At 42.6% G+C, this 24,830-nt stretch overlaps 1 protein-coding gene and 1 non-coding gene across 2 annotated transcripts in view; one reads left to right on the top strand and one right to left on the bottom strand.

Moving 5' to 3' along the window:
- LOC126175665 (ABC transporter G family member 20) overlaps positions 1-24,830 on the bottom strand; it is a 779,392-nt gene that overhangs the window by 732,946 nt on the left and 21,616 nt on the right. The gene's annotated exons all lie outside the window — the stretch shown is intronic.
- Positions 16,792-16,863, top strand: Trnas-acu (transfer RNA serine (anticodon ACU)). Its single transcript has one exon. It is a non-coding gene; the product is annotated as a tRNA-Ser (tRNA).

The raw sequence follows: 24,830 nt of genomic DNA, 5'->3' as shown, positions 1-24,830 counted from the left end.
TACGATCGTCTCCATGGGAGAATAGCAGCCTGCATTGCTGCGAAATGTGGATATACACTGTACTAGTGCCGACATTGTGCATGCTCTGTTGCCTATGTCTATGTGCCTGTGGTTCTGTCAGTGTGATCATGTGATGTATCTGACCCCAGGAATGTGTCAATAAAGTTTCCCCCTTCCTGGGACAATGAATTCACGGTGTTCTTATTTCAGTTTCCAGGAGTGTAGTTAGCAATCATAAGCAACCTCTCGCTCGACTGAAGATACGTAACTAACGGTCTGGAGAGTTGCACAGATCACACCAATTCACAAGAAAGGAAACTGAAGTAATCCGTCCACATCATTGACATTAATTTGCTGTAGATATTTGGAACACACACTGGTGAGCCAAAACGTTATAACCACGTCCTTAATAGCTTGTTTGGCCGTCTTTGGAACCAAATACGACATTGATTCTGCGTATCAGGAATCCGACAGCTTGTTTGTAGGTTTGTGGAGGTATGTGGCATTAGATGTCTATAGGCACAGATCATGTAATTCGCGTAAATAACGGGCCGCTGATATGCATACGCAGTGATAGCATCCGATAGGGACCCAGATGGGTTCCATAGGATTTAATAGGCGAATTTGGTCGCAGAGAAATTTACGTGAGTTCACTGCAATGCACCTCAAACCACTGTTGCACGGTTCTGGCTCCGAGACAGGGATAGTTATACTACTGAAATATGACATCGCCGTCGGGGAAGATGTCAAGCATAACGGAATGCAAGTGGTTCACAGCTGTCAGCGTATCTTCGATTACTATCACAGGTCCCATGCAAGCGCAGTAGAATGTCTCCCATAGCGTAATAGTGCTTCCAACGGCGTGCGTCCTAGCGCGCTACACGTTTCGAGCCGCCTGTTACGATTTCAACCATTTTCTGTAATACAATCATCAACACAATTTAATTTTTTGGATGTGTATGCTGTGTACACATGAAAGTAACGTTGTTGAATGATCGTAAGGAAATGCTTAAAAACTTCAAAAAATGACCGTTTGTTGAACATTTCTCCTTAAATGTGAATAAGACAAGATATGGCTGCCAGTTACACTACTGAATACTTCCGAACTATCAGTTTAATAACTCATCGTCGCAAAATATTGACACCAATTATTTAGAGACGAATGGAAAAACTGGCACAAGCTGATCTCCAGGAAGAGCAGTTTGAGTTCAGGAGCAATGCTGGACCGAAGACTTAACTTAGCGGATAGGTTGAAGAAAGGCAATCAAACGTTGACGCCATTTATAGATTCAGAGAAGGCTTTAGACAATGTTAATTTCACTACGCTCTTCGAAATTTTGAAGAGATAAAGAATAAAATACAGGAAACGGAAGTTTGTCTACAACTTCTATAGATACCAGACTGCTGTTATGAGTGGAAGCAGTGGTTGAGAAGGGAGTGAGACAGGGTTGTAGACTACTCCCCTTGCCATTCAGTGTGTACACTGAGCAAGCAATAAAGAAAACCAAGGAGAAATTTGGAAAGGGAATCAAATTTCAGGGTGAAGAAATAAAATATTGAGACCTGACGATGACATTGTAGTTCTCTTAGAGATGGCAAAGCACTTTGCAGAGCAGTTGAAGGGAATGGGTGGTGTCTTGAAAAGACAACATCAGATGAACAACAACAAAAGTAAAACAAGAGTAATGGTGCGTAGTCAAATCAGGCTATGCTGAGAGAATTAGATAAAGAAATGAGACACCGAAAGTAGCAGATGAGTATTGTTTGGGTAGCAGAAAAACTTATAATGGCAGAAGCAGGGAATATCTAGAATGCCGTGTGACGTCTCCTGTCAAGACATTTGTAAAATCTGTGTCATGAAAGAAAAAAAAAGAAAAAAAGAGAGAGATCGTACGGCATTGTTGGCCGGGAGGCCCCATTCGGGGGAGTTCGACTGCCGTATTGCAAGTCCTTCTTAGGTGACGCCACATCGGCCACTTGCGAGTCAATGAAGATGAAAATGATTATGAAGGACATACAACACCCAGTCCCCTGCCGAGAATCGTACGCTGGCCCCCTAAGTGGTAGACGGTAACGCTACCGCTACGCTAGGGAAGAGGACAGTGTTATATAGGAAAAAAACATTTTTCTGTGTCCTTATATTTCATTTATACATGAACAGTCATCCATTATGTGGATTCTGTATAAAATAAATAATTATTTTGCATTTATATGTCTGTATAATATTATGTATGTCAATTCTGCAAATAACGTCTGTGGTCGCCGAGTGTGGAAACCGACGCAGACAATTATAATTAAAAATATAACAAAGATATATTTGAGCATATTAAATTGCTTATAAATAGTGGAGGCTTAGACATTACTTTCTCTGTTCTCTCGTAGCCATGAATGTTGTAAGAGTCTGTGACGCTCTCTCGAATGCTCATTTCGCTTTCATTTCTTTTTTCAGCGAGAAAGACGCCATTGGGCACTGATCTACAGAAAATGTGTGTACTTTAAATTTTATGTTAATTCTGAATATAGAAATTGTTAAAAATAGTAGTAATAATCTGTAGCTCGCTTGCCCAGTATTTCATCCCACATTTTTAGCCCTTTTCAGCGAATTTAGCATTTTTTGTGACGCAGTGCTGCGCCACGATTGCGGGAGCCACTGCCGCGGCAAATTCAAACCATAATTTAATGAAAGCAGTTTTCCCATATTTAAGCGTCAGGTAATTGTACATTAAAATTATTTCTTTCAGCTTCCCGGAGACCACAGAGGAGAATTGCATATTTTATTATGTAATTTTCAGATGGCCATGGGCAACTGCTAGTACAATATCAGTGATGTAAATAATTTACGTAAATCAGAGAGTTAAAACTTTACTTGTGTGAGATCAAAGACTGCTGTGTTGAAATCTGGTGTGGCTAATAATATTAAAATCATTTTCATTTTTAGCTTCACGCTCTCGTGATAGCCGTGGCAGTCAATAGTGTTCAAAAAATCCACTGCAGCTTTTATGTTTGGCAAACATTGCATACTGTAGCTTCTGTGCGTGTAATAAGAGTAACTTTCAGTGCATTTCAAAGGCTCAAAAATGGTTCAAATGGCTCTGAGCACTATGGGACTTAACAGCTGTGGTCATCAGTCCCCTAGAATTTAGAACTACTTAAACCTAACTAACCTAAGGACATCACACACATCCATGCCCGAGGCAGGATTCGAACCTGCGACCGTAGCAGTCGCGCGGTTCCGGACTGAGCGCCTAGAACCGCTAGACCACCGCGGCCGGCGCATTTCAAAGACTAAAGTAGAGAAAGACATGTTTAATTTCGTAATCAGTTACAGTAATGATATAGTGTTTCATTTCTAACAAGCCATATTAGAGTAATAGAACATAGTTTTGCAAATTAGCTATCATACTTTCACATCAGGAAATCTTTCAGTGGTGGGCGTATCCCCACATAATAGATCAGAGTACACAAAGTTAAACTTTCAACTACCGAAACTAGTAATGAGAACTGCATTTTACCTTTTTTGTTTGCAACGATAATCAACATATGGTTTATTAAAGTGTTATGTCATATAAACTGTATTATAGCCAAAGATTATAAAAGTTCAATCCATGATTTTATTACTACCAATCAAATGAATAACATTCTTTTACATTCAATCAAACTGTATATAAAAACCAAAGTGCACGGGGATACGTAACAGCCGATTTAACAGCCGATTGACAATAAGTTTGAGAAGAAAGGGAATTTGCTAACATCGCATACAAATTTAAGCGTTAGGAAGACTTTCCTAGTAGTGTTTGTTTCAACTGCAGCATTGAATGCAAGTGAAACCTAGACGACAAACGTTCCAGGCAATGACAGAATAGAAGCTATTGAAATGTAGTGCTATAGAACAATGGTGAAGATTAGGTGGGTAGATCATATAAATAATCAGGAGATACTGAATCGATTTGCGGATGAAACAAAGTTAAAGCAAAGCTTGACCAAAAAAAGGAATACGTAGATAGAACATAAACTGAGGCATCAATGAATAGACAGTTTGGTGCTGGGGGAAGTGTGTGTGTGTTTCGGGGGAGCTGTGGGGAGGAGGGAGATAAACAAATTGTGGAGGAACTCCGTAAACAGATTCAAATCGATATAGATTGCAATAGTTGTGCAGAGATGAAGAAACTTGAGCAGGATAGATTAGCATGTAGAACTACATCAAACCAGCCTTCGGATTAAAGAGTGATTAGAGAAACAACGTTCAAAATAAGGAAGAAAAAACCGGTAATATCAGATTAAAGTCACAAACTACTGCAGTCTGGCACATCGTATAAATATTTAGGGCTAAAATTACATTTCGTATAAGATCAATATTCTGATTTCGGTAAAGTGCAGCGTAACTATAAAACTACACAAAATCTGGTAGTACGAATAGTTCTATAATATTGCCTCTGCGTTTGGAGTCTTTGTGAAGCAAACATCGAATATTTCTGTCTGTCATTGCAAATACTCACTTATATTCGGCAGACTCTTTCATTGAAAATATCGAGTTATTGCTATGGAGAAAGAGTTACAAGATTATATGTTCTAACTCTTATTTGTTGAAAGGAAAACAGCTGGCGTAGTAGGATTTATCCCAAAGGATTGTCTCGAAGGATGCTGGGTGTAGTATCCATTTCCATTCTATTACATGTTCTCCCCTTCTGTGCTCAGAACGATTACCAGCTATTCACCAAAACTTTTCGAGAATTTCCCACCAAAAAATTCATTTAATAACAACGATGACTAGCTTAGGGTACCACCTATAGGGAGGAAATATTACAGTATTCTAAGAATTCCAGCAAAACAGTATGTCTTTCTGTGGATTTCGATACAAATCTCATGAGGCTGGAGACAGTACTTTTCCTTCTCTTCAGGCACCGGCTGGTTATTGTTGAAGTTCACAGAACAGCTGTTTGCTCTACTTTTGCACAATGACCGGCCTCAGGATGTGATAAAGGTAGCGGTGTTTTGTCTCCAGCCGTAAGGCACAGGACATTGGGCGTGCATTATCTGTGCAGCGAAGGGCGGATGGTCTGTGCAAGCAGCTCACGTCCCTGAGATTAGCGACCGACGGGCGGGCGCCGAACCAATCCAGTGCAGCACGTGTCAACCAGCTGTGTGGCCGGCATAGGGGCAGAAAAGTTTCCGGATGAATAGCTGCTACGAGTATTGGGCGCGGGAGCAACAAATACATTATCTGATCCAGAGTATCCAAACGCTCACTTTTTTCTAATGGACATTAACATATTAATTCACTTTCGTCCGCAGCTCTTCGTCGTGCGGTAGCGTTCTCGCTTCCCATGCCCGGGTTCCCGGGTTCGATTCCCGGCGGGGTCAGGGATTTTCTCTGCCTCGTGATTACTGGGTGTTGTGTGTTGTCCTTAGGTTAGTTACGTTTAAGTAGTTCTAAGTTCTAGGGGACTGATGACCATAGATGGTAAGTCCCATAGTACTCAGAGCCATTTAAACCATTTAATTCGCTTTTATGGCAGCTAGAGGTCTGCTGGGAACACTCTCTTTGAAGTGTCTGAATGTCTGTGGAGGAATGGAAATCTATTTCTCCTCTTGAACTGAAACTAAAAAAGTGATCTTTTGAAATTAATTGTTATCCATATTACAGCCTACTATCTACGCCCTACAGTTACATTTTTGTGGGTACTAATAAATACACGTATTAATTATTTGTGTCTTACACTTACAAATGTTTAAAAAATGCTAATTCTACAAAAACGGTACTATTATAATTATTCTCTACTACAAAACTATAACTAAAAACTCTTAATTACCCAACTATGAGTACTCTTTTAGTGCTACAGGTTCTGTTCTGTTTCTGTTCGTTTATTAGGGTGCATCTAAACTGTTCGCATATGTTTCCGCTATTGGATCCGCCCTCCTACTGCTCCGGTCAACAGCCACTGTCTGCTGAATTCCTTCGGCTTAGGGCAGCACGTCAATAGCGTTTCAACTATACAAGCGACAGCACGTCTCACTATAACGTCTTAGAATTCACGCTTCCGTGATCACTTGCATCAACGCAGAGTAAGCTCTTGAAAATCCATTTCATTCAGTGGTCACCGACCTCAACACCTCAACTGTCTTCTCTCCATCTGCAGAGTATTTGGTGTAGCCGGGATGGCAGCATACTGCCGTGCGGTTGATTGTCTTGTAAAGCCTTCCTTGGCATTCCTGGGTACGCGGCTGCAGTATCGTCCAAGATGCACCAGGTTGACATGTCTGGAATTCAGTGTTCTTAACGCTTGACGACCATTACCCGCTACACCTTCGCAGAGCGCACAGCATCACAGTGCGTGCTCTGGAATGCCCTCGCTGCCGCAGGCGTGAATATCGTCAATCAGCCATTTGATTTTGTACAGAGACGCAGCATATAGGTCATGACCAATCAGGTACCGTATCAGTCAACTCTCTCATGCAGTGGTACAGCGCCTCTGGACACTTCAACTCCCTGGTAGCACTTTGTAACTCACGAGTGGTTCCTTCGGCTGATTTCATGCTATTTTTACAACCACCCTCCGCAATCCTCAACAACCCCCTGTCCATCAGTGGATGATTTAGGCCTGCTTTATAATTTGGCTCTGGTTGTTCTTTCGCCTATCTACTTCACAACCGCATCACCAACAGTCAGCTTGGGCAGCACTGGAAGCGATGAAATACCCCTCTGGTGACATCCAAAAAGTAGTCCACGTTCGAACTCATCCTGATCGACCAATTCTGCTGTTACTGCTTCTATACTGGCAAGAGAGTACTTCCCGCCTCCTTTTACACACGCTGGTCTAGTGGTCAATTCCGCATTCCGTAGGGATTTTGAATACTTTTAACCAGATAGAGTATTCGGGGACTGGGAACTAAATCAACGGTCCATCCCAGTTTCTACAACTTCCTCTAAATGTTCCAACGCCATGCACTCCAGCTCGCCTTTCATATCATTTCACCTTCCGCCATTCCTATCCTATACCAGGTGATAAAGTTCTCACTTCTAAAACACTTGGAGTATCTTCGCCAGTCCTATGTCTCCCGCAAATTCGAATTGCACCATCTCACTGCACCTCCTCCTCTCGGAACCCAGAGCAATGGGCGCACTTGTATCCCTACATCTCGCCCTTTTTTTGGGTCATCAGTCTTCTGGTTAGATGCGGCCCCCCACGAATTCCACTCCTGTGTCAATCTCTTCATCACAGAGTAGCCCTTGCAACCTACGTTCTCAATAGAAACTTCCTGGCAGATTAAAACTGTTTGCCGGACCGAGACTCGAACTCGGGACCTTTGCCTTTCATGCGTAAGTGCTCTACCAACTGAGCTACCCAACAAGACTCACGACCCCTCCTCACAATTTTACTTCCGCCAGTACTTCGTCTCCCACCTTCCAAACTTCACAGAAGTTCTCCTTTCTTCTAGTAGTGCTAGTGCTACACGTTTCGCAGGAGAACTTCTGTGAAGTTTGGAAGGTGGGAGATGAGGTACTGGCGGAAGTAAAATTGTGAAGACGGGTTGTGAGTCATGTTTGGGTAACTCAGTTGGTAGAGCACTTGCCCGCGTAAGGCAAAGGTCCCGAGTTCGAATCTCAGTCCGGCACACAGTTTTAATCTGCCACGAAGTTTCAAATCAGCGTAATCTCCGCCGCAGAGTGAAAATTTCATTCATTGTTCTCAATTATTATCCGTTTGTATTCCAGTCTCTCTCGTCCTCTACAGATTTTACCTCTACAGCTCCCTGTAGTACCAAAGCACTTATTCCGTGATGTCTTGGCAGATGTCCTATCATCCTCTCCCTTCTCCTTGTCACTCTTTTCCATATATTCCTTTCCTCTCAGGTTCATCGCAGGACCTCCTCATTTCTCACCTTATCAGTCCACCTAATTTTCATCATTCGTGTGTAGCATCTCATCTCAAATACACTTCTTGTGTTCCAGTATTCCCACAGTGCATATTTCACTACCATACCTGGCTGTGATCGAAACATACATTCTCAGAAATTTCTTTCTCAAATTAAGGATTATGTTTGACACTAGTAGACTTCTCTTGGCCAGGAATGCCCTTTTTTGCCAGTGCTAGTCTGCCTCTGATGTCCTCCGTGCTATGTGCGTCTTGGATTATTTTGCTCCCTAGGTAGAAGAATTCCTGAACTTCATCTACTTCATAACCATCAATACAGATGTTAAGTTTTCCGATGTTCTCATTTCTGTTACTTCTCATTACTCTCATCTTCAGTCCATATTCTGTACTCACTAGACTGTTCATTCCCTTCAGCAGACTCTGTAATTCTCGTTCACTTTCACTGATGATAGCAATCTCATCAGCGAATCTCACCTACCGTACTCGTACTTCTCATCTTAAGCTTTCTCAGGGTAATCTCAACCGACTTCCTCTCCAAGACTATGAAATCATAAACAATGGTGAGATCTATCGATCCTATCAACTATAACCTACCTCACAACTTCTATTCCAGCTGAGGAATCCATCTTACATTTTCCATGCATAAATGCAACCCAAAGGCATCGCACCATCTACATCCCTCTTTTAACACCTCCCAATATCCAGTATCCTTTGTCATATCATTTCCTCTCATGTCCCATCTACATCAGAATCCCTCATCTAGAAAATATTACCAACAGCCCACAGCATCGTCGTTTTTATTCCTAGCAATGTATCTTTCTGCATTTTAATATTTTTAAACCATAAGCTGAAGAGTGACATCAGAGTAGCTGCTTGTCCGCCTCCTTCTAGGGAGGTAGGGAATTACAGGTGACGAGAACGAATGAGACATAAAACACCCAATACTTTATGGACTAGATATTCCACCTCCTAGCATCTAGTTTAAAACACTGGTGTTCCAACTGTCGTCTTGCAATAACTGTTGTTTTCCGGTCGATCCTCAGGTACAAGTGCACAAAATATACGCTCCGTTTCGAAGAACGTTAACCATCGTCATGCCCTTTCATCATCTTCTTAAAAATACCCTCACACTGCCACCTATTGGCGAGCGGGAGGGACTAGTCCACTTCATTTTTCAAACTGGTCATAGAGGTGTTATTTTAAATATGGCATTTCTTAGGTACGCTTTCATTGTAGCGCTTTCTGTAGGTTTCAGCATACACATGATGTTCATCGTTATTGATTATTACTCTCCTAAAAGCAAACTCCCACTAAAAAAAAGGTCCCCTGAATCTCGGTCCATTTCTACGCCAACTTGTAAGAAGGTCATTGATGAAATGAGACCAAGGAATGGAGTGGAAGAGAAAACGAGCAGACGTGAGAAACTCAAGAGGGTAGTTCTGAGAAACATTTGTGGGTAAGTAGCAGGGTTGTTGTTGACACTGCTCTTCAGAAAAGGCAAAAAATGCCCAAATTTCTAAGAAGAATTATATTGTGCTACTTGTGCGTTGCCCGCATCTCGTGGTCGTGCGGTAGCGTTCTCGCTTCCCACGCCCGGGTTCCCGGGTTCGATTCCCGGCGGGGTCAGGGATTTTCTCTGCCTCGTGATGGCTGGGTGTTGTGTGCTGTCCTTAGGTTAGTTAGGTTTAAGTAGTTCTAAGTTCTAGGGGACTTATGACCACAGCAGTTGAGTCCCATAGTGCTCAGAGCCATTTGAACTTGTGCGTTTTAGTACCCCGCCGTACCCAGAAAAAAACATATGAGAAGAGTAAAACTGGGATAGGAAGAAAATTACCTACGTCATTAAGTAAGTGCTCTGTCATTCCTCACGTATGTCTATAGGGCCAGTAAATCAGGGGAAAAAGTGCAGATTAACAGATACCCATAGAAGTATTCGCAGATTATAAAGCCCTTCTCATCAAAATTAAGGAAGTAATAGTACTTTTGGGTGGATGGGCTACTTAAGATAGAAATCGGATCAGGAATAAACGAAACTACAAATTTTATATCTGTGATGCGAAACGCGCTTTATTGTAGGTACAGAGAAAGTACATATACAGAATATGGTATGAATGAAAGCCGGCTCTTAGTCGCACAATAGTTATGTAGTAAGAACAGAAATACCCAGAAGTGACCTCGTTGTAACTAAGTCCATACTTTAGCAGCATGATAATCTGTTGTCAAATAACACACTGATCAAGGCAAAACATCTAAGAGAATTCGGCAGAGGGCAACTGGAAGAAAAATGCAGATCTAAGTGCTCGTCCCACTATCACGGTCAGTAGGCCACAAGAACAAACCGTGTGATTCTTCCCAAGCAGCGGTTGCCCTTGGAGCTTTCTGGCAAGATAATGATGGAAATGAATGTATTCCTGTTCAAGGTAGTGGGTTAAATTAAATTAAATCGCGAGATCAAGGAAAGGAAGATAAAATTAGCAGGCGTGAGAAAGTTAGCATGTTAGCTGGGATAAACATTCGTGGCTGAAGTAAAAGAGTTCCTTGTCGAGAACTGTCCTTCACAACAGTACATCCCTAAACTCAACGAGCCCTTCTTTTCGTATACATCAAAACATTCCGTATATACACTCTAAGAAAGAAAACACGAAGTAATTATCCCAACGGGACGGAAACTACACTCCTGGAAATGGAAAAAAGAACACATTGACACCGGTGTGTCAGACCCACCATACTTGCTCCGGACACTGCGAGAGGGCTGTACAAGCAATGATCACACGCACGGCACAGCGGACACACCAGGAACCGCGGTGTTGGCCGTCGAATGGCGCTAGCTGCGCAGCATTTGTGTACCGCCGCCGTCAGTATCAGCCAGTTTGCCGTGGCATACGGAGCTCCATCGCAGTCTTTAACACTGGTAGCATGCCGCGACAGCGTGGACGTGAACCGTATGTGCAGTTGACGGACTTTGAGCGAGGGCGTATAGTGGGCATGCGGGAGGCCGGGTGGACGTACCGCCGAATTGCTCAACACGTGGGGCGTGAGGTCTCCACAGTACATCGATGTTGTCGCCAGTGGTCGGCGGAAGGTGCACGTGCCCGTCGACCTGGGACCGGACCGCAGCGACGCACGGATGCACGCCAAGACCGTAGGATCCTACGCAGTGCCGTAGGGGACCGCACCGCCACTTCCCAGCAAATTAGGGACACTGTTGCTCCTGGGGTATCGGTGAGGACCATTCGCAACCGTCTCCATGAAGCTGGGCTACGGTCCCGCACACCGTTAAGCCGTCTTCCGCTCACGCCCCAACATCGTGCAGCCCGCCTCCAGTGGTGTCGCGACAGGCGTGAATGGAGGGACGAATGGAGACGTGTCGTCTTCAGCAATGAGAGTCGCTTCTGCCTTGGTGCCAATGATGGTCGTATGCGTGTTTGGCGCCGTGCAGGTGAGCGCCACAATCAGGACTGCATACGACCGAGGCACACAGGGCCAACACCCGGCATCATGGTGTGGGGAGCGATCTCCTACACTGGCCGTACACCACTGGTGATCGTCGAGGGGACACTGAATAGTGCACGGTACATCCAAACCGTCATCGAACCCATCGTTCTACCATTCCTAGACCGGCAAGGGAACTTGCTGTTCCAACAGGACAATGCACGTCCGCATGTATCCCGTGTCACCCAACGTGCTCTAGAAGGTGTAAGTCAACTACCCTGGCCAGCAAGATCTCCGGATCTGTCCCCCATTGAGCATGTTTGAGACTGGATGAAGCGTCGTCTCACGCGGTCTGCACGTCCAGCACGAACGCTGGTCCAACTGAGGCGCCAGGTGGAAATGGCATGGCAAGCCGTTCCACAGGACTACATCCAGCATCTCTACGATCGTCTCCATGGGAGAATAGCAGCCTGCATTGCTGCGAAAGGTGGATATACACTGTACTAGTGCCGACATTGTGCATGCTCTGTTGCCAGTGTCTATGTGCCTGTGGTTCTGTCAGTGTGATCATGTGATGTATCTGACCCCAGGAATGTGTCAATAAAGTTTCCCCTTCCTGGGACAATGAATTCACGGTGTTCTTATTTCAGTTTCCAGGAGTGTAGTAAAATGTACATGTACAAGCACACAAAACGATTATAATTTCAGAAAAATTGGATGAGTTATTCAAGAGAAAGTGCTTCACAAACTGAGCAAGTCAATAACGCGTTGGCCCACCTCTGGCCCTTACGCCAGCAGCTATTAGCCTTGGCACTGATTAACAGAATCGCTGGATGTCGTCCAGAGGGCTATCGTACCAAATTCGCTGCGGTCGCAGGTTCGAATCCTGCCTCGGGCATGGATGTGTGTGATTCCTTAGGTTAGTTAGGTTTAATTAGTTCTAAGTTCTAGGCGACTGGTGACCTCAGAAGTTAAGTCCAATAGTGCTCAGAGCCATTTCGTACCAAATTCTGTCTAACTGGCGCACTAGATCGTCAAAATTCGATCTGACTGGAGGACACTACCCATAATGCTTCAATGTTTTTCAGTTGAGGAGAGATCCGGCGACCTTGCTGGTAAAATTATGATTCGTCAAACACGAAGACATGCAGCATAAACTCCCACAGTGGGCTGAAACGTAAGCCCAGGATGGTTTCCGCCGGCCGAAGTGGCCGTGCGGTTTAAGGCGCTGCAGTCTGGAACCGCAAGACCGCTACGGTCGCAGGTTCGAATCCTGCGTCGGGCATGGATGTTTGTGATGTCCTTAGGTTAGTTCGGTTTAACTAGTTCTAAGTTCTAGGGGACTTATGACCTCAGCAGTTGAGTCCCATAGTGCTCAGAGAGCCAGGATGGTTTCCAGTGAAGGGAAACAAACCGGGGCGTAGAATATCATCAACGTACCGCTGGCTGTGAGGATGCCGCCGATGACAACCAAAGGGATCCTGCAACGAACAGAAATCGTACTCTAGACCATCACTGTACGGTAGTCGAGAGTCCGGTTGGTAAACACCGCTGAGCCGTGGTAGAAAAACGCTGTTTTGAAGAGCGCGCCGCAGCGCGTAGTGTGAAGCAGTCGCCCTCTGTTTCTGGCGGTGGCGCCACTGTGGCAATCGCAGCTTTGGTGTCTCCCTCTGGTGGGAAAGGCGAAAGGTTGCCTGTTCACGCGCATTTAAGGGGCGCTCTGAGCTCGCCAGTAGTCAGTCCGAGTGAGTTTGGAGTCAGTCCACGTGAGTCCTGAGTCAGTCTGGGGTCAGTCTCTCATCCGAATTTGTGGGGCAGTCAGTGTCTGTCTGTCGCCCGGAGTCTTAGTATGTCTTCCGTTCGGATCAATGTTTAAAGCCGGATAAATGAGAGTCTCTCCACTCCGCCAGGAGTGAGTTTTTTTCCCCGCCAGGAGTGAGTGGTCGCTCGGTCGGGGCTTAGTTCCTGCACCTGAGTCTGCGCGTGAGGCCGCCAGTCTGCTCGAGTTGCTCAGGCAATGGTCATTGGCGGTTGGATCGATCAGTTGGTCGGTCGCGCACTGAGACACAAGATGACTTGTCCGTCTTGAGCGTCGGTGCATGTGACGTCGTCACGTGAGTCCAGTGGGCCGCGCCGTATAGCGAGGGGTAGTGGCTTCGCGGCCGCCACGAGAGCAACAGGAGTCAACCCACGACATCGGTCTGGCCGGTGCGAGCTGTGACGCCTTGAGACGGGAGATGGGCGCGCCTTCCGTTGAAGCGGCTGGCAGCAGACGGTTCGAGAGAGCGATTTGGGGGTGCAGCGCCAGGTCTTCTCCAGAAATCGCAGTTTATTAGAAGTTAAGTGTTTGGTGACATGTTGTTTCATTTACTTGTTAAATTCTACTTGTTTTCTTGGTGAGGTCACCAGCCGCTTTGTTTTGGGGTCATCCCACCATTCTTTTCCGCTTGCCCACCTGCGGGAAGTTGGTTATTTGTGAACTGGGTGGTCCGTTTTTCCCTTGTGGAGTAGGGGCAGGTTAGAGCAACCTGCGGTTCGGGTTGTTCGGTAATCTCCCTATCAATCTACCGTACGTTAGTAACTGCCTCTGTCATGTTTGTCAGATTCGGTGTGTTATCGAATTTATTGCTTGGAATGTAACGGCCTAATTCCTGAAATATGTTTTTATCTTGCCTATCATCTTGAGAGGCGGTATATGTGTACTGTAGAACATGTTAATTCGTTTGGCCAATCTTTTATAATTTTATATAAGATTGCATTTCATGGGCTTTTATTTAAATGGCCATTTTAGTATACAAAGTTGCCACCCTTCCACTGTAAGGATTTTCTTAGAAGTTAAAATCAAGTTGCACCTTCGGTGGCAAGTTAATCTTTTAATTTTAGTGTTTTATACCATTTCCAGCCCTCCTACGGGGTGCATAGTTTGTGTGCTTGTGTGAATTGTTAAAACTTTTACTTTAAGGTAATCTGGTGTGTTGCAGATTTGCACCAGTGTAGTCTTTCAGAGGTTGTTGTGAGCGGTCGTGACTACGGCCGTGTCAAAAGGGAGCGGCAAGGTTCTCAGCCCGAAAGCTCATACACTCAAAAATTTGTTTCTTTCTGCCTCTGAATAAATTGTAAGTTGATATTTGGAGGGTGCTTTCTGCTTATAATTTTAAATCTGTTTCTTTTAAAAAGAAAAAAAAGCTTTTAGGAATAAAATTCCCATTTGTTAAAAGCAATTTCATTTTGATTTCATCAGTTACTCCCTGGCAAGTACTTCCATGCTCACATAGTGTGATTAAATGTGTTAATGTTCTTGATGAATCGCTAGTAAATAAAATAAATTTTTAAGAATATTCTTTGAAATTAAATCCACGGTTAAGCCGCTGTCTGGGGCGTCTCCAGAGATGTCTTTTCCTCGAATCTCATTGACTGTAGTAGAATTGTCTTCAGAGACGAGTCCCTCTTTGAACTGAGACTCGATGACCAGCGAAAAAGTGACTGGAGACACCCCAGACATCAGTGAGTTAGCACCCTGAGTGTCGCCGACCATGCGGCCCGACTACCATGTGCTATATGGTCTAGAGTGCCATTTCTTTTCAGAGAAGGATCCCTTTGGTAGTCATCCGCGGCAGCCTCACAGCACACCGGTACGTCGACAATATTCTACGCCACCTTTTGCTGGTCTTCAAGCCAAGCCACCCTGGTTTTACATTTCAGCAAGATAATGACCGGCCGCACACTGCGGGAGTGTCTATCGCTTGTCTTCGTGTTTGTCCAAGCATAATTTGACCAGAAAGGTCGCCAGATCTCTTCTGAATTGAGAACGCTTGGAACAGTATGGGTAGCGTCCTCTAGTCAGCTGGGGATTTTGACAATCTAGTGCGCCAACTGGACAGAATATGGTACGATATCCCTAAGGAGGACATCAAACAGCTCTACGAGTCAATACCAAGACGAAAAACTGCTTGCATAAGAGCCAGAGGTGGACCAACGCGTTGTTGACTTGCTCAGTTTGTGAAACTCTGTCTCTTGAATACATTATGCATTTCTTCTGAAATTCTAATCATTTGTTTGTCTGTACACGTAAATCACAGCTACCAATTTCCGCCCCACTCGAATAATTCCTTTGTGTTGCATCCTTCTTTGTTTCGTCTTAAAGTGTTCATATACTAAGAGTTAAGCAAAAATCTATGTTCTCGTATTTAGATACTATAAATAACTTTATGTTGACGTTCGCATTACAGTTTCGTTAGATATCTCATCACTAAGGATTGTTAAGTCGAAATAAATCCTGAAACTTACTGAAATAGTGACTAGCAAAATATAGTGTTCCTTTCAAAATGGTCTTTCTGATTTTACAGTGCCACTGCCTCTTTGCGTTTGATTAGCAGATCTAAGTCCTTTCCGTTGGGCTGTAGCCAGAACTGAGCAACTGTTATTTTTTAATTAGTCCGCAACGTGTTTAGTGTCGTGTGTGCTCTCTGCATTGAACGAGTGCTCTAACCGATTTCATCTCAAGGCAGTCATATGCTACTGGAACCGTGTCTAAAAGTTGTACTTGTTTTTCCGACATAGAAGGCGGGACGAGTAGGCCATGCGAATCTCGAATTTTTTCCTGGCCTTCTGGATACTTGAAGCCAGTCGTCGTTTGCAACCACGCACGGTGTTTCACCTGTGCACCTGCCAAACATATTCGGCTACCCACGATGTACTCTTTACTTAGCCGGTGCAGAGGCTTCTCATTCTCGTAACGCATTGAATTCCTTCGTTTCCATGGTTTACTCTCAATGAAGGCGACAGAGTACGCCGAGGGCCACACCAAAGGGCAACCCACCGGACATCACCATAGAGTACCCAGCTTGCTGACTGCAGCGCGCTTATAAATCGTGTAACGTATCCAGCAGATGTCAGACATTTACGGTTCATCTGTATGAAATGAAACTATATGGTTCCAGAGACTTTTTCAGGTCATTAACATCGACGATGTACATATATGCAGACTAAAGCAACGAATGAAAAATTGTACGAAGAGCAGGATACGAACCGAGATCTGCCTTTCACTGTCCAGATGTGCTAACGACTACGCCATCCTGGCACAGTGACTTTTCACAACTGCACGGACTACCATAGCAGGCCTGCTTCCTCGATACAAATTCCTATTCACGCCGCTGCCCACTTTGTATTCCCCCTAAACTTGAGCAGCATTGCATAGGTTCTCCAGCTCTATTGGAATAGCTCGTTAGCATACAACGAAATGGGGGATCTTCCCTGAAACTCAGGCATAAGTGCTTTACTGAAATGGGGCTATGTGGCTCCAGAGAGCTTTTCAAGCTTCAACCGTGGATGAGGAGGAAGACGTACTAGTGTAGTCCATGCAGTTGTGCGTCACGGATTAATATCATTTGAAACAAATTAAATTTAACCTTGCACAACGATTTTAAAACCTTATTAGGACCAAATGGAACAACATTAATCTTTATCTCAATTTTTATTATAACGTGCCAGGGTGGCGTAGTGGTTAGCACATCTGCCTACTGAGCAGGAGACCCGGGTTCGAATCCTGGCCTTGGTACAAACTTTAATTCGTCCCTTTAGTCTGCATATATATATCATAGAGGTTCATCTGTAGATGTTTAGCACATGCTCAGTTGAAAAATTGTGCATGGTAGAAAACAACTTGCCACAATCCTGGGATATAATCGAGTAACCAGAACACGAAACGTTGTATACTCCACTCTCACTGGTTTCTACCTCGACTGTTTTGATGTCTGCGCTAGTAAGTGTATTATTAGTGGAGAATGCGATTCCCATATTCGTTTTGTTTTCTCTTTTTCAGAAAAAAAAATTGATACATAACCTTGAAAGAGAAAATATACGCTAGCATTGAAATCTAGTGTTTTTAAAGATCTTTAAGGATTACTTTACAGGTAAGGGGCCGGCCAAAGGCATCTAGAAGTAAGCCAGTTCCCTTACGGTAATTCTTGTTTTTGGGCAGTTCAGCTACATCAGCCACCTTCAAACTTTTAGTTTATGTAACACTGCCTGACCATGTTCGTGAACCCACAGCTTCTGACCATTGGAAGGATATTATGCAATGAGATGTTCTATTGCAATAGATCTCTAAATACCTGATGGTTTCCGAAAGTGTAAACAAAATCTATGAGTTACACTGAAAGCTCCGCTATAGCACTAGTGCTGTCCAGCACGATTAAAAAGCCCATTCGCTATATTTGTACAAATATATGTGAAACCAAACCTGGCATTTAAATTAAGGAATCAGTGAAGTAAGTGAAAAATTCATAGTGTCATTTTGCTATGATTCACTGTAGAATACATCTTACCGTGACATTTCGCAGCGTGCGTTTGCAGCTGTAGCGGTTCTAAAACTAAGCATTAATCAAGTTGTTTGTGCACTGTATTCTAATATTAAATTCAGTAGTTTTCATTCGTTCATCTAAATATTAGCAGTGTGTTTACATTTCGCAGCATGCAGTTGCAGCTACAGTGTTTCTTAATTTCTGACAAAGTTGTTTGTGCACTGTTATTCGGTGTTTTCAACGGTGTCTCGAGCTATTTCAGATGAAATAACGGTTTAATAAATTTTCGGAATCTTCATAGAGATTTTTATGCATTGAAGTTATTTATTAAATATACTACGATAGTTTATAGCTGACGTTTCATATTGTATGTAGTGAAACATTTCAGAAAACTATCGTTCACTGTGTTTCTTTTCGTCAAGTGTGCTAGTGTTCGTTTGAATTTCTGGTTTTAGATAAGAAATTGAGTGAAGTTTATGTGCTATTGGTATTACTTGTGGTTTAGCAATATTAATAAAATTAGTTGCTTTGTTAGTAGAGAGGGAAATTTGAGACCACTATTGTTAGTTCTTTAAATAGTCCTACTATAGTAATTGAATTTAGGTAACGTAGATGTTTACTTTTTTCAGTAACTGTTAACATTTTACCATGAGTGAGAAGTGTGGGCTTTGTCGTAGGTTTGTAAGTAGTGGGTTACAGCGTGAGATTTGCTCAAAGTATTTTCATTGGGGGGGGGGGGGGATGTTGCGGGAATGCCAGCGAGCATTCTAGCGAGATCCTCTCCAGGAAATGCAGAATTTGTAGCAGATGTACCAGGTGTACCGGTATGAAGTGAGCGTTAAGATACAAATGTGTCGACAGTGAACATTCGTTGTGAACGAGCCTCAATTGTTTTTTGTTTGGTTGGTATGACATCTATCAAAGATATTTAGTATACATCAAGTCATGGAACAAACAACTTCTTATGTTTTCATCGTGTCAACAATGTCGAATTTTGTACCAGAAAGATATGATTTGCGGAAAGCATTAATTTTTTGTTTTCATTTGAAAAAAAGTTGCAGAGTCGCATCGAATGCTTGTCGCGGCATATGGTGATCATGCTCTATCAGAAGCAACATGCAAAAGATGGTTTCAACGGTTCAGAATTAATGGTTTTGATGTAAGAAATGAAGAATGTGGAAGACCACCAAAAAAGTTCGAAGACGCCGAATTGCAAGCAATATTGGATGAAGATGATACCTTGAGCCAGAAGCAAATGGCAGCAACGCTAAATGTTGCACAACAAACAATTTCTCACCGCTTGAAAGCTATGAGAAAGATCCAAAAGTGTGGAAAGTGGGTGCCACATGAATTGAATGATAGACAGATGGAAAATCGAAAAACCATTTGTCAAATTTTCCTTCAAAGACATGAAAGAAAATAAAATTTGCATTGAATTGTTGCTGGCGATGAAAAATGGATTTATTTTAAGAATCCTAAACGGGAAAACGGGAGAACCATCAACATCGACTGCAAAACCAGATCGATTCGGCAAGAATCCAATGCTCTGTGGTTCTCGCTTCCCACGCCCGGGTTCCCGGGTTCGATTCCCGGCGGGGTCAGGGATTTTCTCTGCCTCGTGATGGCTGGGTGTTATGTGCTGTCCTTAGGTTAGTTAGGTTTAAGTAGTTCTAAGTTCTAGGGGACTGATGACCGTAGCAGTTAAGTCCCATAGTGCTCAGAGCCATTTGAACCAATGCTCTGTGTTTGGTGGGATCAGAAACATGTGGTGTATCACGAGCTTCTTAACGCGGCGAAACTGTGAATACTAATCGCTACAGACAACAAATGATCAATTTGAACTATGCATTGACCGAAAAAAGACCAGAATGGGCCAGAAGACATGGCAAAGTAATTTTTTTACACAACAATGCACCTGCACACAAAGCAAAACTGGTCCAGGATACAATCAAAACACTTGGCTGGGAGCTGCTACCCCACCCGCCGTATTCAGACTTGGCCCCTTCCGACTACCATTTGTTTTCATCAATGGGACACGCATTGGCTGAGGAACACTTCGTTTCCTACGAAGACGTCGAAAATTGGATGTCTGATTGGTTTGCTTCAAAAGACGAACATTTCTACTGGCGTGGTGTACACAAATTGCCAGAAAGGTGGTCAAAATGAATAGAAAGCAATAGTCAGTACTTTGAATAAATTTTTTTTACTTCTCAATTCAAAATTAGGGTTCATTTTCACAAAAAACGCTCATTTCATACCGGTACACCTGGTAAGTTGATAGAGGAGCAGGACCGTAAGATCTGGGCCTGCCAGGTGCAGTTACAAAACGCAAAGGAGAAAATAAATAGGATGAGGAGGGCGAAGGGCGCTGGGGAACAGGAACTGGCAGTTGGTAAGAAGGCAGCTAGGAGGAGTGATATTCAGACAGTTGTACTTTGTGTATGACCAATAGATTCGACCAACTGTCTGAGTTTAGTGGAGAGGAGTCTGTAGTACCTGTGGGTGTAGGAAACATGCAGCAGTCCTCAGCAGCTAGGCAGCCTGTCAGTTGTAAATTCTAATAGAAAGAAGAAGGTCCTGCTGCTAAGTAGTTCGAATGGCAGCAGTTGCAGGTCACCAGCATTGTGAAGCTTAGTGCAAGGGATCAGGTGGTGATTGTGGGTGGTCCTTGGAATAGTCTTGATAGCGACGGGGAGTGTGATGTAGGTGGCACCTCGTAAAGACAGCTGCTCAAACTGGTGGCACTAATGTACACTTAGTGCAACTGTTTCAGCGTTGTGATCGGCCTCATCTTAATACTGCTACTAGGCATATTAACAAGAGGCTGGAGAAAGCACTGATGGCGGAGGGCATGGCTCACATTGCAGTGGTGCCATTTGAATCTATCAATAGATCGGATTTCAGTAGGCGTGGCCTGCACCTCGGTAGGTATGGGAAGGGGAGGCTGGCAGAGTTTATAGGTGACCGTGTAGTGGGCGGTGGTGGGACCACCCATGGAAAAATTCCTGTAGTAGTTGGTGTTAGAGCTGCACCTTTTTTTTTATTGAAGTCAGCTGATACGTATCCCTGCTTAAAGGAAATCCCTCTAACAAAGGAATGACGTTCAAAGGAGGTCAGGTATCCATGTAGCTAACGAATTAGCGTATTTCATCAAAATGTAATAGGTATTAGGAGATAAATTAGTGAACTGTTTATAGATGTTTACCCTGACACTATTGATGTATCGGAGTACCACTTGAATAATTTGGCAATTCAGAGGCTTCCTTTACCGTGACACAGATTAGCTGGCTGTTTTTCAAGGAGTTCTATGAGGAGTGAGGGGGAGGCCATGTACGTAGAAAACAATATTCCATTTACGTCCGTAGACGTCTCACGGCACTGCGCTGAACAGGTATTTGAATGTTGTGCAGGGGCAGTTGAAGTTAGTGAAACTAAATTTCTAATTGTTGTTATTTATAAGTACCCTAACTCTGACTTCAGAGCATTTCTGCTCAAACTAGAGAGGGTTCTTGGTTCACTTTATAGGAAGTACCAAAAATTAGTTATATGTGGTGACTTCAATATTAATTTTGTATGTGACTGTGCAAGTAAAAGGATGTTGGAAGATCTAAACTCGTATGACCTGATGCAGACTATGTTTTTTCCAACCAGTGTGCACGGGGCATATTTTTATTCAGTTTTCATTTCTGTTAGTAAACAGATGAATGGTCTTTCAGACCATGAAGCGCAAATTTTAACATTAATAGAGTTTTGTAGTCAAACAAATATTCTATATAATTACAAAATATGTAGAAAAGCTAATCCAACGGCAACAGAGTTTTTTACACCTCGTTAAGTAACATGAGTGGCAGAAAGTTTACAGAGCCGATAAAATAGATGAAAATGTATTGCTTTCATTAACACATATCTCACGCTCTTTGAAGGTTGCTTTTCATTAGAGTGTTCTAAACATGATAATAGCAGTAAACGGCAGCCTGGGTGACTGACTAGTGCGAAAGGATACCATGTACAACAAAGTGGGAATTATAACAAATCGTTAGAAACAGTCACAATCGAGCTACAGTAGCCCAATACAAACAGTGTTGTAAGGTGCTTAAAAACGTTATATGGAAGGCAAAGAGTACTGTGAGACTCTTTATCATTTTGTTTAACATTTAACTAAATATAACCGCCTATGGCACTTCAATTCTAGCCGCAGACTGGAAACTGCATAAAAAAAACTGTCTATAGTGGCCACAAAGGATATTACCTTTATTTCACCTCACAATTTACTAAGATTTCTGGTAATTACCGGAGCGCCACACGCATAGTCAATACATCTGTGTGCATTATGTCAGTGTATACAACCATTCCTCGTCACACCTGATGAATGAAAAGCATGAATGAAAGTGTACAAGGCAAATTTCAGCACCTGGATCTGTGGGAGTAAAAGTAGTCTGCTACTGGGGCAGAATAGCCGACCCTATAAAGCACATACCAGGTAGCAAAGAGGTTTCTGCTCGCCTTCGTCCAAGGCGTGACGGGTGGAGTATGAACGTGTGAATAATATTCATTCAATTATGTAATTATTTCTTAAAAAGATGATAATTATGTACAACAGAGACAATATTTGTCTCACAGTCTTCATTAATCTATGTCATTCTTTTCTTTTGTTTTGTACCCTTTTGTCGTCATCTTCTGATGTACATCGCCGACGCAAGACGCGAATCGATTTGAGGTCTGTTCAATGAAAATTTAACGTAAAATTATTGTAATTTTATGTTCATTTGCTGGTAAAAAACAGAGCCAAATGCGTTAAAACTATTTATGATTAATTATTGAAAAATCACTTCCGCTTTTAATTTTTGTATTAATTGTTTTATCAGAGCTGCAGGAAGCGCAACCATTGTTAGTTGCGATTATATAGCAACTTCATCTGTACTTCTGGTCGAAATATCATGGGTTTGTGTTAAACTAATTTGCAAAACAGTGTTAATAATTGTTTTTGGTGGCATCAGTTTAAATGATTAATTATTTATTGAGCAAAGGAAAATATTAATTAAAAAGAAATCCCCTATCTTTTGTTGGCCGCCATCTTAACTTTTATCTCAGCGGCAAATTTAAATTACTTGAAACTGCAAACATTATTCCGATGTGTAAGAAATAAATGTGCACCGGTGGTACTGAACTCTATTTATGAAAGAAAAAATTCATCGAATCAGACTGCTTCTTCTAAGAACAGTGCTGATGGTATTTATTGTTGAACAACATTTCATTGCTGACATATATGAGGCCAAAATTAAACTACGCACGAATCACGGAGAAAAATATTTCTGGTAGCATACGTCAGTGTTGTGTGCGGGTGGTATTCTGTGGTTCCTTTTCATGATCAATTAGCTAAGAATAATTTAATCAATCGAAGACAAAAATTATAAAAGCTCTGATGTACGATCTGTAATCTTAGTGATATGAACACAACTTACAGTCAACATTATTACACTGCGTCAGGTGGAATTCTTGTGCAATTTGAACAAAATAATTATCCGGCAGAAGTTGTAGTATGAATATTGCATTATACATGTGTATAATATTGTCAGTATCATTTTCAAAATCAAATCATTGCAACTGCTAAATATCAGAGTAAATTCAAAGCGCAGAATACCACAGAGTATCATTTCATCCATATTCATTGCATTTGTCCTTGTTGATGATACGCAAAACCGCCACAGAAGCTCTTGTACAGGTTGCACTACACAATATGAAGCTCTCTGGGCAAGACAGATATTCGTGGCAGACCACATCAAACCAGCGAGAAGGCTGATCACAAAAAAAGTATGTCGAACTGAGATTCGAAACGCCGGAGGTACACCATATGTTCACTGTACAATTTTTGCTTCACACACTTCCTTCCATTACAAAACTGCCGATTCCTTGATGCCTCAGAATGTGTCCTACCATCTGGCCTCTTCTTTTGATTAAGTTGTGTAATAAAGTTCTTTTCCTCCAATTCAGTTCAGCAACTCTCCATTCGTTATTCGTTCTACCCATACAATTTTCAGCATTCTTCTGTTTCACCACATTTGAAAATCTTCTATTCTATTCTTGTCTACATCGCTTATCGTACCCGTTTCACTTCCACACAAGGCGCCACGCCAAACAAAAACCTTCAAAAACGACTTGCAAACACTTAAACTTTTATTAGATGTTAAAAAATTCCTCTTTTTCTAATACTACTTTTCTTATTATTGCCAGTCTGTGTCTTCCTTACTTTAGTCACTATTAGTTATTTGGGTACCCAAATAAAAAAAATCATCTACCACTTTTAATGTTTCATTTTCAATGTAATTCCCTTAGCGTCGCCTGATTTAATTCGACTACATTTCAATTACACTTGTCTTAGTTTTATTTTACTTTTGTTGTTGTCTTTTCCAGGCTCTATGCATTCCGTCCAGCTGCTCTTCCAAAACCTTTGATGTCTCTTGTAGAGTAATAACATCACTGCTATCTCTGACAGAATTACGTCTTCGCTGTCTCTGACAAAATTATGTCGTCTGCTAACCACAAAGTTTTTATTTTTCCCCCTGAACTGTAACTGCTTCAAATTTTTCTTTGGTCACTTTACCGCTTGCGCAATGTACGGACTGAAAAACATCGCGAATAGGCTACAACCTCGTCTGACTCCCTTCTCAAGTTCTATCTCTCTTTCAGAAGTCCATCGACTATTATTAATGTAGCCTATTTTCTGTACAAGCTGTATAAAAACTTTCGCTCCCTATATTTTATTCGTTGCTACCCTCAAAATTTGAAGGATTGTACTTCAGTCCACATTGTGAAAAACTTTCTCTACATCTAAAAATATTATAAAAGTAAAAACAAATACATTTTTGAGATATGAGCCATTTTATTTGTGTCGAGAGTGGTCAATACTCAGTAGTATAGGCCTGTTATTGACATTCGTTGCTCATGTCTTGTTAGCTATGTCTGCCCCTGCACTTTGAGATGGTGTTATCAGGTATAGTACTTAAACTGTCTCCTACATCAGTCAGTTCGTATGTACCGAGCTGGTTGTGCTGGCATCAGATCAGTGATTTTGTTTGTAAACAATGAGTCCTATGTCTCCACTCTGGAAGTAGCAGACATCTTGCGCTCGTACGGTTTAGCCAACGGTATTAATCGAAAGGCGTGAGTCATCTACACCGAGCGACATTCTGAGGGCCGAATTCCACATGGAAAAAAAATTGAG

Source organism: Schistocerca cancellata, chromosome 3, assembly GCF_023864275.1.
Source record: "Schistocerca cancellata isolate TAMUIC-IGC-003103 chromosome 3, iqSchCanc2.1, whole genome shotgun sequence".
NCBI lineage: Eukaryota > Metazoa > Arthropoda > Insecta > Orthoptera > Acrididae > Schistocerca > Schistocerca cancellata.
The sequence above is the reverse complement of the archived record's forward strand: the minus strand, read 5'-3'. Positions and strand labels throughout refer to the sequence as shown.